The 11,465-nt window shown below is 41.5% G+C and overlaps 1 long non-coding RNA gene across 1 annotated transcript; it reads right to left on the reverse strand.

Moving 5' to 3' along the window:
• Nucleotides 1-5,701: 5,701 nt before the first annotated feature.
• LOC120040523 lies at nt 5,702-7,124 on the reverse strand. The gene is made up of 3 exons (XR_005475682.1): nt 7,059-7,124; nt 6,890-6,957; nt 5,702-5,805 (listed from the first exon to the last, which is right to left on the reverse strand). It is a non-coding gene; the product is annotated as an uncharacterized LOC120040523 (long non-coding RNA).
• Nucleotides 7,125-11,465: the final 4,341 nt, after the last annotated feature.

Consider the following 11,465-nt stretch of genomic DNA (forward strand, 5'->3'; position numbering starts at 1 on the left):
CCCATCGTATTGACCTCCTGACTGATGCACCATGGGAAAAAGATATGAGGCCGTCCCATCGTATTGACCTACTGACTGATGCACCATGGGAAAAAGACATGAGGTCGTCCCATCGTATTGACCTCCTGACTGATGCACCATGGGAAAAAGATATGAGTCCGTCCCATCGTATTGACCTCCTGACTGATGCACCATGGGAAAAAGATACGCCAGAGGCAACGTTAGTTCACTTGAAATTGTTCTTCATTTACTTGATGCTGATGGACTCTAGTGATGTTCCTAACATGTCCTGTTGTTTTGTTGTAGTGGACTCTAGTGATGTTCCTAACATGTCCTGTTGTTCTGTTGTAGTGGACTCTAGTGATGTTCCTAACATGTCCTGTTGTTCTGTTGTAGTGGACTCTAGTGATGTTCCTAACATGTCCTGTTGTAGTGGACTCTATTGATGTTCCTAACATGGTCTGTTGTTCTGTTGTAGTGGACTCTAGTGATGTTCCTAACATGTCCTGTTGTAGTGGACTCTAGTGATGTTCCTAACATGTCCTGTTGTTCTGTTGTAGTGGACTCTAGTGATGTTCCTAACATGTCCTGTTGTTCTGTTGTAGTGGACTCTAGTGATGTTCCTAACATGTCCTGTTGTTCTGTTGTAGTGGACTCTAGTGATGTTCCTAACATGTCCTGTTGTTCTGTTGTAGTGGACTCTAGTGATGTTCCTAACATGTCCTGTTGTTCTGTTGTAGTTGACTCTAGTGATGTTCCTAACATGTCCTGTTGTTCTGTTGTAGTGGACTCTAGTGATGTTCCTAACATGGTCTGTTGTAGTGGACTCTAGTGATGTTCCTAACATGTCCTGTTGTAGTGGACTCTAGTGATGTTCCTAACATGTCCTGTTGTTCTGTTGTAGTGGACTCTAGTGATGTTCCTAACATGTCCTGTTGTTCTGTTGTAGTGGACTCTAGTGATGTTCCTAACATGTCCTGTTGTTCTGTTGTAGTGGACTCTAGTGATGTTCCTAACATGTCCTGTTGTTCTGTTGTAGTGGACTCTAGTGATGTTCCTAACATGTCCTGTTGTTCTGTTGTAGTGGACTCTAGTGATGTTCCTAACATGTCCTGTTGTTCTGTTGTAGTGGACTCTAGTGATGTTCCTAGCATGTCCTGTTGTAGTGGACTCTAGTGATGTTCCTAACATGTCCTGTTGTTCTGTTGTAGTGGACTCTAGTGATGTTCCTAACATGGTCTGTTGTTCTGTTGTAGTGGACTCTAGTGATGTTCCTAACATGTCCTGTTGTAGTGGACTCTAGTGATGTTCCTAACATGTCCTGTTGTTCTGTTGTAGTGGACTCTAGTGATGTTCCTAACATGTCCTGTTGTTCTGTTGTAGTTGACTCTAGTGATGTTCCTAACATGGTCTGTTGTTTTGTTGTAGTGGACTCTCTGCCACAGAGGTTTCCCCAGCAACAGAAGTTCAACAGAGGCAGAAAGGGAAATGGCAGAAATTGCATTCTCTTCCAGGTAAACCAGAGAGAATAAAGTAGATGTCACACGTCAAAATGTTGATTTATGACCCTATGTCATGATGACGTGTGCATGCCCATATTTGGGCTTCCGGTCGGGATATCCTGGTGGGGTGGGGGGCGGGGGGGGTAGGAAGTGTGTCACGATCGTCGTAACTTTGAAGAGAGGACCAAGGCGCAGCGTGATAGAAAGACATCTTATTTTTATTAATTAAGAAGACGAAACAAACGAACAAAAACAACAAACAGACTACCGTGAAGCTATACAAACAAATAGTGCTGACACTAAACACTACACATAGACAATTACCCACAATAGCCTACTGCCCATGGCTGCCTTAAATATTGCTCCCAATCAGAGACAATGAATGACAGCTTTCTCTGATTGAGAACCATTCAGGCAACCATAGACATACCTAGACACCTACACTCAAACACAAACCCATCTACTCTACCTAAACCCCCTATACCATACAACCACCCAAGACGAGACAAAAACACACAAACATCCCCCCGGTCACACCCTGACCTAACCAAACTATTACAGAAAACAAAGATAACAAAGGCCAGGGCGTGACAAAGTGACCATGTGTTTGGGCATCCTGTTCCTGTTTCTCACGGTTTATAGTGTGAAAATAGTTTTTTTATAGTGTCTTTGAAGTTGTCATGATGTTTGATGTCTAGTGTCCTGTTTGGAACGGGGTGGGGGGAATGAACATTTCAAAGAGTAAGCATTTCAAAGAGTAAGACTATTGTATTGCCCTCCGGGTTGTTGTCTATGAAACACGAATGTCCTGGGGTATTGGGCTTTGCAGACGCCTTATGAAGCCCCAGAACAATACATGCGTAAGACTGTACATGATAACCCCCGGAATATTAAACAAAAATGACACCTATGCCAATTTTCGGTATGTTATGCACGTCTTGTCATGAACCCAGTGACCAAAGCATTGAGGAAGTTCTGTGTGAAGCTCCAGAATGTTTTAAAGGAGTTTTGGGTACGAGTGAGGGACATATGTCGTACATATTCCAGCCGGAGGATTCTACGGTAAAGATAGTCAAACGACCTCCACTCATCACTGTCAAACGCTCCCTGAAACACTTCAGCGAGCAGGCATTTCTAATCGACCTGGCCGGGGTATCCTGGAAGGATATTGATCTCATCCCGTCAGTAGAGGATGCCTGGACATTTTTTTTAAATGCCTTCCTCACCATCTTGAATAAGCATGCCCCATTCAAGAAATTTAGAACCAGGAACAGATATAGCCCTTGGTTCTCTCCTGACCTGACTGCCCTTAACCAACAGAAAAACATCCTATGGCGTTCTGCATTAGCATCGAACAGCCCCCGTGATATGCAACTTTTCAGGGAAGCCAGAAACCAATATACACAGGCAGTTAGAACAGCCAAGGCTAGCTTTTTCAAGCAGAAATTTGCTTCCTGCAACACAAATTCAAAAAAGTTCTGGGACACCGTAAAGTCCATGGAGAATAAGAACACCTCCTCCCAGCTTCCAACCGCTCTGAAGATAGGAAACACTGTCACCACCGACAAATCCACTATAATTGAGAATTTCAATAAGCATTTTTCTACGCCTGGCCATGCTTTCCACCTGGCTACCCCTACCCCGGACAACAGCACTGCCCTCCCCTCTGCTACTCGCCCAAGCCTTCCCCATTTCTCTTTCTCCCAAATACAGTCAGCTGATGTTCTAAAAGAGCTGCAAAATCTGGACCCTTACAAATCAGCCGGGCTAGATAATATGGACCCTTTCTTTCTAAAACTATCTGCTGAAATTGTTGCCACCCCTATTACTAGCCTCTTCAACCTCTCTTTCGTGTCGTCTGAGATTCCCAAAGATTGGAAAGCAGCTGCGGTTATCCCCCTCTTCAAAGGGGGGGACACTCTTGACCCTAACAGCTACAGACCTATATCTATCCTACCCTGCCTTTCTAAGGTCTTCGAAAGCCAAGTCAACAAACAGATTACCGACCATTTCGAATCCCACCATACCTTCTCCGCTATGCAATCTGGTTTCAGAGCTGGTGATGGGTGCACCTCAGCCACGCTCAAGGTCATAAACGATATCTTAACCGCCATCGATAGGAAACAATACTGTGCAGCCGTATTCATCGACCTGGCCAAGGCTTTTGACTCTGTCAATCACCACATCCTCATCGGCAGACTCGACAGCCTTGGTTTCTCTAATGATTGCCTCGCCTGGTTCACCAACTACTTCTCTGATCGAGTTCAGTGTGTCAAATCGGAGGGTCTGTTGTCCGGGCCTCTGGCAGTCTCTATGGGGGTGCCACAGGGTTCAATTCTTGGACCGACTCTCTTCTCTGTATACATCAATGATGTCGCTCTTGCTGCTGGTGATTCTCTGATCCACCTCTACGCAGACGACACTATTCTGTATACTTCTGGCCCTTCTTTTGACACTGTGTTAACAACCCTCCAGGCGAGCTTCAATGCCATACAACTCTCCTTCCGTGGCCTCCAATTGCTCTTAAATACAAGTAAAACTAAATGCATGCTCTTCAACCGATCGCTGCCTGCACCTGCCCGCCTGTCCAACATCACTACTCTGGACGGCTCTGATTTAGAATATGTGGACAACTACAAATACCTAGGTGTCTGGTTAGACTGTAAACTCTCCTTCCACACTCACATCAAACATCTCCAATCCAAATTCAAATCTAGAATTGGCTTCCTATTCCGCAACAAAGCATCCTTTACTCATGCTGCCAAACATACCCTTGTAAAACTGACCATCCTACCAATCCTCGACTTCGGTGATGTCATTTACAAAATAGCCTCCAAAACCCTACTCAATAAATTGGATGCAGTCTATCACAGTGCCATCCGTTTTGTCACCAAAGCCCCATATACTACCCACCACTGCGACCTGTACACTCTCGTTGGCTGGCCTTCGCTTCATACTCGTCGCCAAACCCACTGGTTCCAGGTCATCTACAAGACCCTGCTAGGTAAAGTCCCCCCTTATCTCAGCTCGCTGGTCACCATAGCAGCACCTACCTGTAGCACGCGCTCCAGCAGGTATATCTCTCTAGTCACCCCCAAAACCAATTCTTCCTTTGGACGCCTCTCCTTCCAGTTCTCTGCTGCCAATGACTGGAACGAACTACAAAAATCTCTGAAACTGGAAACACTTATCTCCCTCACTAGCTTTAAGCACCAGCTGTCAGAGCAGCTCATAGATTACTGCACCTGTACATAGCCCATCTATAATTTAGCCCAAACAACTACCTCTTTACCTACTGTATTTATTTATTTATTTTGCTCCTTTGCACCCCATTATTTCTGTCTCTACTTTGCGCTTTCTTCCACTGCAAACCAACCATCCCAGTGTTTTTTAGTTTTTATTTTACTTGCTGTGTTGTATTCACTTCGCCTCCATGGCCTCCATGGCCTTTTTATATTTTTATTTATTTATACATATATTTGTTTGCCTTCACCTCCCTTATCTCACCTCACTTGCTCACATTGTATATAGACTTATTTTTTTCACTGTATTATTGACTATATGTTTGTTTTACTCCATGTGTAACTATGTGTTGTTGTATGTGTCGAACTGCTTTGCTTTATCTTGGCCAGGTCGCAATTGTAAATGAGAACGTGTTCTCAATTTGCCTACCTGGTTAAATAAAGGTTAAATAAAAAAAAATAAAAAAAAATATTCACAGACAGTGGCCCCAAACCCCTTTATCAGGCAAAACCTGGGAGTTTTTCTCCTGCTCTGCAGATGAGAGAATGGCTAAAGATTAGGCTGGCGCTCTGTAAAATTGAACAGGCCCTGAGTGGTACAAATGTGCCCGGATATGCGTTGGAAGAACAGGTCTGCGGCCGCAGTGATCTGAAGGCTCTAAGAATCGCTTCAATGGCCTATAGCCCTGACACCAAAGTGACAATTTTAGTCTGTGAACTTTATGATGGTGCTAATGCTACAAAGTCTGTCAATTCTCCTGTATCATCCAGAGCATGCAAAGATGTAAACTTTTTTATTCCTGTGTTTAGTTTTAAATGGGTGGATTATCCAATTTTCATAACACTTCTGAATAAGCTGGACAGTCTTTTCCAAAATGGTGAACAGTTACAGCGCTGGCCGCGGCTGTCCTTGAGACAGAGCCAGGACCTAAAGGCCCAACGGATTATATACCCCTGGAGGGAAAACTTACGGAGTTTTGATGGACCGTGCAAGAGAGCCAGGCAGTTTGAAGGGGAATTGGACACGGATAATGGTGGATGGCTATACCAGGCCCCTGTATCTGTAAGAAAGGCAGAGTAAAAGACCTTCATTATGAACGGATATAAATTGTATGTACATGATTTTTTTAATGAAATAAAGATGTTTTTAAAATCAGTATCTAACCACGTCCTGAACTCTGTTTTTCACTCTGACCACAGTCTGTCCCGGAGAAAAACACTGGCGGAAAAAGCCATGTGCGCTCGTGTGTGTGTGTGTGTGTGTGTGTGTGTGTGTGCGTGTGTGTGTGTGTGTGTGTGTGTGTGTGTGTGGGTGTGTGGGTGTGTGTTAGAAACAAGGTCCCTTCGCATTGTGTACATTTCAAGCTTTCAACAACAATAAAACAGCCATCTAAATAATGTTTCTAGGCCTAACACCCTGTTGAGTTTCCTATTTAGTTGTGTTTATATGTACAGGCACCGAGCTTCCAGGTGGCTCCATCCTGTGGTTGTTCGGTGCATGTACACCGGGGAGATTAGAACCCCAAAGAAAGATCCTAAAGGTCATTTCAGATTCAGGTTTAGGGTGTAATAACTTTAGTGAAACCGCATTTCACACCATGTACAGACATAGAGAGCCAACACATAAAGGTGTAACAGGGATGAATGGATATTCAATGTACAACAGTGGTCTTCTGTAACAAGCAATACGGGTTAAATATGGGCCAGTCAATCATGACAGCCTCTTTAAGAAAGGCCTTTACTTATGACTTAAACAGATTCATTTTCTACACATCTTATTCATTAATGCTGTGGGATAAATCAAGTGTTTCTAGGTGGGCTTAAACAAATCTACAGTGAAACAAAAGTGTACATTTTACACATATGTTTATTGACTTTTAAAAAGACCACAGGAACATGACAGATATAATGGAGATGCATGCTACACAAATCTGCTAGTGGATATTCAATGTACAACAATAGTCTTAGGTAACAAGCAATACGTGTTAAATATGGGCCACAGTCAATCATGACAGCCTCTTTATGAAAGGCCTTTAATTATGACTTAAACAGATTCATTTTCTACCCATCTTATTCATTAATGCTGTGGGCATACCCAGGATTTACATGCCGGACGGATTATCTACCCATGGAGGGAAAATTTACGGAGCTTTGAGGGAGTGTGCAAGCGTCTTAGCGATCGGATAATGGTCAGGGCTAACCAGGACCTATATCTGTAAGAAAGGCATAGTAAAATACATTAATTATGAACGGCTATAAACTGTATGTACTAAATATTTTGAATTAAATAAATGGTTTAAAAATTGTATCTCACCTTTTAACGATAGGAATATGTCCTTTCCATCTATCACCAAGCATGCCCCAGGAGAAAAAAACTTGCGGAAAAAGCCATGTGCGCGCGTGTGTGTGCGTGTGCGGTAGTAGATGTGTGTGTGTTTCAATGGCTATGCGGTTGCGCTCAAGGCTCTCTCTCTCTTTACAATATCCTGCAAAACAGAGGCCTACCCCCCCCCCTCCCAAACAAAAAAGGGTGTCTGGATCTTACGGACACTTACGCTTCATTAACAGCCTTTCAAAACCTAATTTAGCTCACCCCCCAGAGGATGTGGGGGCTAAAAAGTCAAACAGCCGAGAAATAATAGCGATGTATAGACCGACCCCCCAGCATCGAGGTGCTAGCCCCCCGGAGGTTGTAGAATATCAAAAGGGTAATAATGTCTCGACACCCCAATCCTAATGTTTGAACCCACAAACTTAGTAATCAAATATACCCGTATAGCGCCCCGGAAAAAAATAAAAATAAATAAAAAACCCGTCACCCCGGGCTCTGTAAACTCATTCCGTACTATCACTACTTTTGAGCCAAGGCCGCAAACTTCTCAACGAGTCTAGTGAAACAGATAGTTTCCCACTCTGTTCGCATCGTTTTAGCGCAGTTACACACAGGCAGGACAGCAGCCCCAGAATAGTTATCGGACAAGATCATCTGTAAATCCTTCCGCTTTCTGAAGGTGAGTTCATGAAAACTTAGATATTAGATTTGGGATGCGGGGACTTGTTTGAACATTGTGGATGTTATAGTAATATTAAACAGGAGTTATAAGGGTTTTAACCGATGACAACAATTATTATTTTATTTACGTCAAATGCACATATTCATGTAATTTAAAAATGTATATAACATGTTAATATTATCTAACGTCTGTATGATACCCAGAGGCTACAGGGCATAATGGATTGGGAACCGACAGAGTTAGACGGGGATTCTCAGAAGCAAACTGCGCCTGGTCCTTTACGTGGCCCATTCACTAATACACTATTTTCGGTGTAAATCCACCCACCCGACTATGGAAGAGCAGATGAAACAGAGACAATTCTGCGGGCTTGTACTGAAGGCCTTAACCGAACTCCAAACACAAGCCAGCAGCCCAGGACAGATAAAACGATAATCGGTGAATCTTTCCTTCCTCATGGAACTTTTTTGAAGGGGAGTTGAATATTAGAGGTGATGTTTGTATATATATATATATTATCTAAGAATGATTGGTATTAATTCTAGGCATTTACAGGTATGTTTTTAAAAATGAAGGCTATTTATACAATGGAACGTTGTTGTTATTCATACTGTTTGTAAACAATAGCTTCTGACCCCTTAGAGTCTACTTGAACCGCTTATTAAATCAGACCTCTCAGACCAGAAAGTATGATTAGAAACCATGGCCAACTATATTCAATCTGTGATTAGAAACGATAATTAGAAGCTATGACAAAACTATGATAATAAACTATGAACAACTATGAAGACAGGGCTGTATGTGTGTGAATGATGAGCTATTATTTAAGTGTGTAATATTACTCTCTATCTCTCTCTCTCTCTCCCTCTCTCTCTCAGGCTATGAAAAAGACAAGAGATAGGACATTGACTCCTGAGTGTTGATAGGTCATAGATTTTTATAGACAGGGTATCTGTAAAACACAATGTGACAACTATTGAAGATGCAAAAAGGGGTTTTCAGAAATATATTTGGTTGACAGATTTGTATTATTATAAAAAGTAATATAAAAATGATTAGAATCTTTAGTATTATTATGTTACATGCGAGACATACCCAGAAATGTCAGCGTAGACAACTTACAAGAATGTGTTTACCAGGCCGTGATGAAAACATTTTAAAGGAGATTTAATTCAAACATGCAAAGATATATATTTGATACAATTACCAACGTTAAAAACTGTTGTTACAATATCTCAAATAATGTTTCTCGGACTAACACACTGTAGAGTTTCCTATTTACTAAAGAACAATCACTAAGACAAAACACAAAAAGTTGTAATACAATCAGTATACACGGCTTTCTATATGGAAAACAGGTACATTTTGAAAGATTATGATGTTGATGTGATTTTTAAAAATTCATTTCTCAATTTAGGATAATACGGTTTATTTTATACTTTACTTAAATTGTATTATTTATCATGCCTCATACCAGGCTAATACACTACCAAGCCATGCAAACAGCTAGGGAATTAACCCAGAACAGTTGTGGGTCTTTTTTTTTTTGGAACAATTAATGATCAGGAATACCAATAGGCGTGATCTGATCCTCAAACCTATCACGACATCCTATAATGCACAGACATATGCAAAACCATAAAACTCTGACAAGAAAACAATGAAAATCTTAACATGACTACATGCCCTGCCATTATTTTTTAGTTACCATCCACCAATGGTTGAATTTGGTAATTTTTCTATGTAGATGCACCGAGCCTCCAAGTGGCTGGGGACATACAACAGGCTAAATTAAAATGACCCAGTATGTGAAAAGCTGGGGGTCAAATGTATTTTTTATGTTTGGTTTTTGTTACAACCAACAGGGCTTCCTAACATTCGACATAACTAGTAAGCCTTACGAGGGAGATTAGAACTCAAAAGTAATATGGGGGTAAGAAAGATCATAAAGGTAATTTCATATTTCGGTTTAGGGGGTTAATAACTTTAGTGGAAACAATATTCACACTATGTGGATTATAAACATGTTAGAGAGCCATCACATCATGATGTAACAGGGATGAGTGGCGATTCAAAGTACAACAGGAGTCTTCTGTAAACTGCAATACGTGTTAAATATGTTCTACATACAGCCATGACTGAGTGGTTTCACAAACTCCCTTTAAAGGTTTTGTAAGAAAGTTGTAACAGGCCTCATTCAGCAGTCTAGAGATGAACCTAGAGACACCAAAAACATCAACGTTTAGAGCAGCTTGGAGATTATTCCCCATGTAAGGGGGGCAAAGATCTGATTTACCTAACCCTGTACATACCAAAGGAATTTCCAGAGTTAGCAAACCCTGACACTGGGTATGATAACTCTGACTCGTATGTCTAATGATTATTGTAGATGTTTACACCTGAGGGAGTTTACAGTAGGTCAATTATATGTATAAAGGCAAAGAGAGCAACAAATTGACCTACGTGACCTCAAAGGACAGCCCACTTTATAATAGAGAATGCAGGGATGTTGTGACGCCCCTCCCACTCTGTCTGCCGTATTCTCTCTTTGTTCTTGTTTCCTTATTAGGATGTCGGTGGGCGGAGTTGGGAGGGTCGTTAGCTACATGGGAAACACCTGGGCCCGCTGTGTCCCAGGATAAATACACCACTTCCCAATTCATGGAGGAGACTCTCTCCAGTCAGACACACCTGGGCCCAGTGTGTCCCAGGATAAATACACCACTTCCCCATTCATGGAGGAGACTCTCTCCAGTCAGACACACCTGGGCCTGGTGTGTCCCAGGATAAATACACCACTTCCCCATTCATGGAGGAGACTCTCTCCAGTCAGACACACCTGGGCCCGCTGTGTCCCAGGATAAATACACCACTTCCCAATTCATGGAGGAGACTCTCTCCAGTCAGACACAGACAGATTTTGGTTGTGGCCTGGTTGTGGTTATTTGGTTTGTTTGTGTTGGCACCCTTCAACACCCCTACTTATCACATGTATACACGCAACCACTCACCTACACTACTGACTGCTGACTACACACACACCATTGTTAATTGTATTTACTTTACCTTAGTTAATAAATATAGTTTGTTATTCCTTATCTCCATGTGGTCTCCCTTTTGTTACGGGCTTTGAGCCGGTTCGTGACAATGTGTACTGAACATGTACCCTTTATAAAACATAGCGATCTACGGTCAAATGCATCTAAAGTTTTTAATGAAGTGGCCGCTGCATTTAATTTAGATTACTTCAACATAGTCTAGAACCAGTAAGACCATTGATTGAATGATCTGCTTTGTGCTATTGAACAAGAGGCCTGACCCATTTCTATGTCAGAAGCAGCATCTTTATATTATTTTTTATATTCAGCTTCTTAATTAACTAACACATAAATATGTTTTTTATTTTATTTTTTTAGTCAGCTTAACGTAAATACTAGTACAACATATTAGGTACATACACTTCAATCATTAGAATTATTTTCAGTCCACAGAATGAAACACCTATTGTTTAACCATGATAATGTGAGTTACCAACTATATGCACTATTGGTTTCAGGGAAATACATACTTTATACATATTTTAACATCTCAATATTGCGTTATATGTTGGAATGTCTAATAAACAAATATATTGTATACATTAATAATATCATTTTGTCAGAAATTCAAGCCCTTGATACAGGTGTGTAATCTATCTCCCGCCCTGC

Source organism: Salvelinus namaycush, unplaced genomic scaffold, assembly GCF_016432855.1.
Source record: "Salvelinus namaycush isolate Seneca unplaced genomic scaffold, SaNama_1.0 Scaffold36, whole genome shotgun sequence".
Classification (NCBI taxonomy): domain Eukaryota; kingdom Metazoa; phylum Chordata; class Actinopteri; order Salmoniformes; family Salmonidae; genus Salvelinus; species Salvelinus namaycush.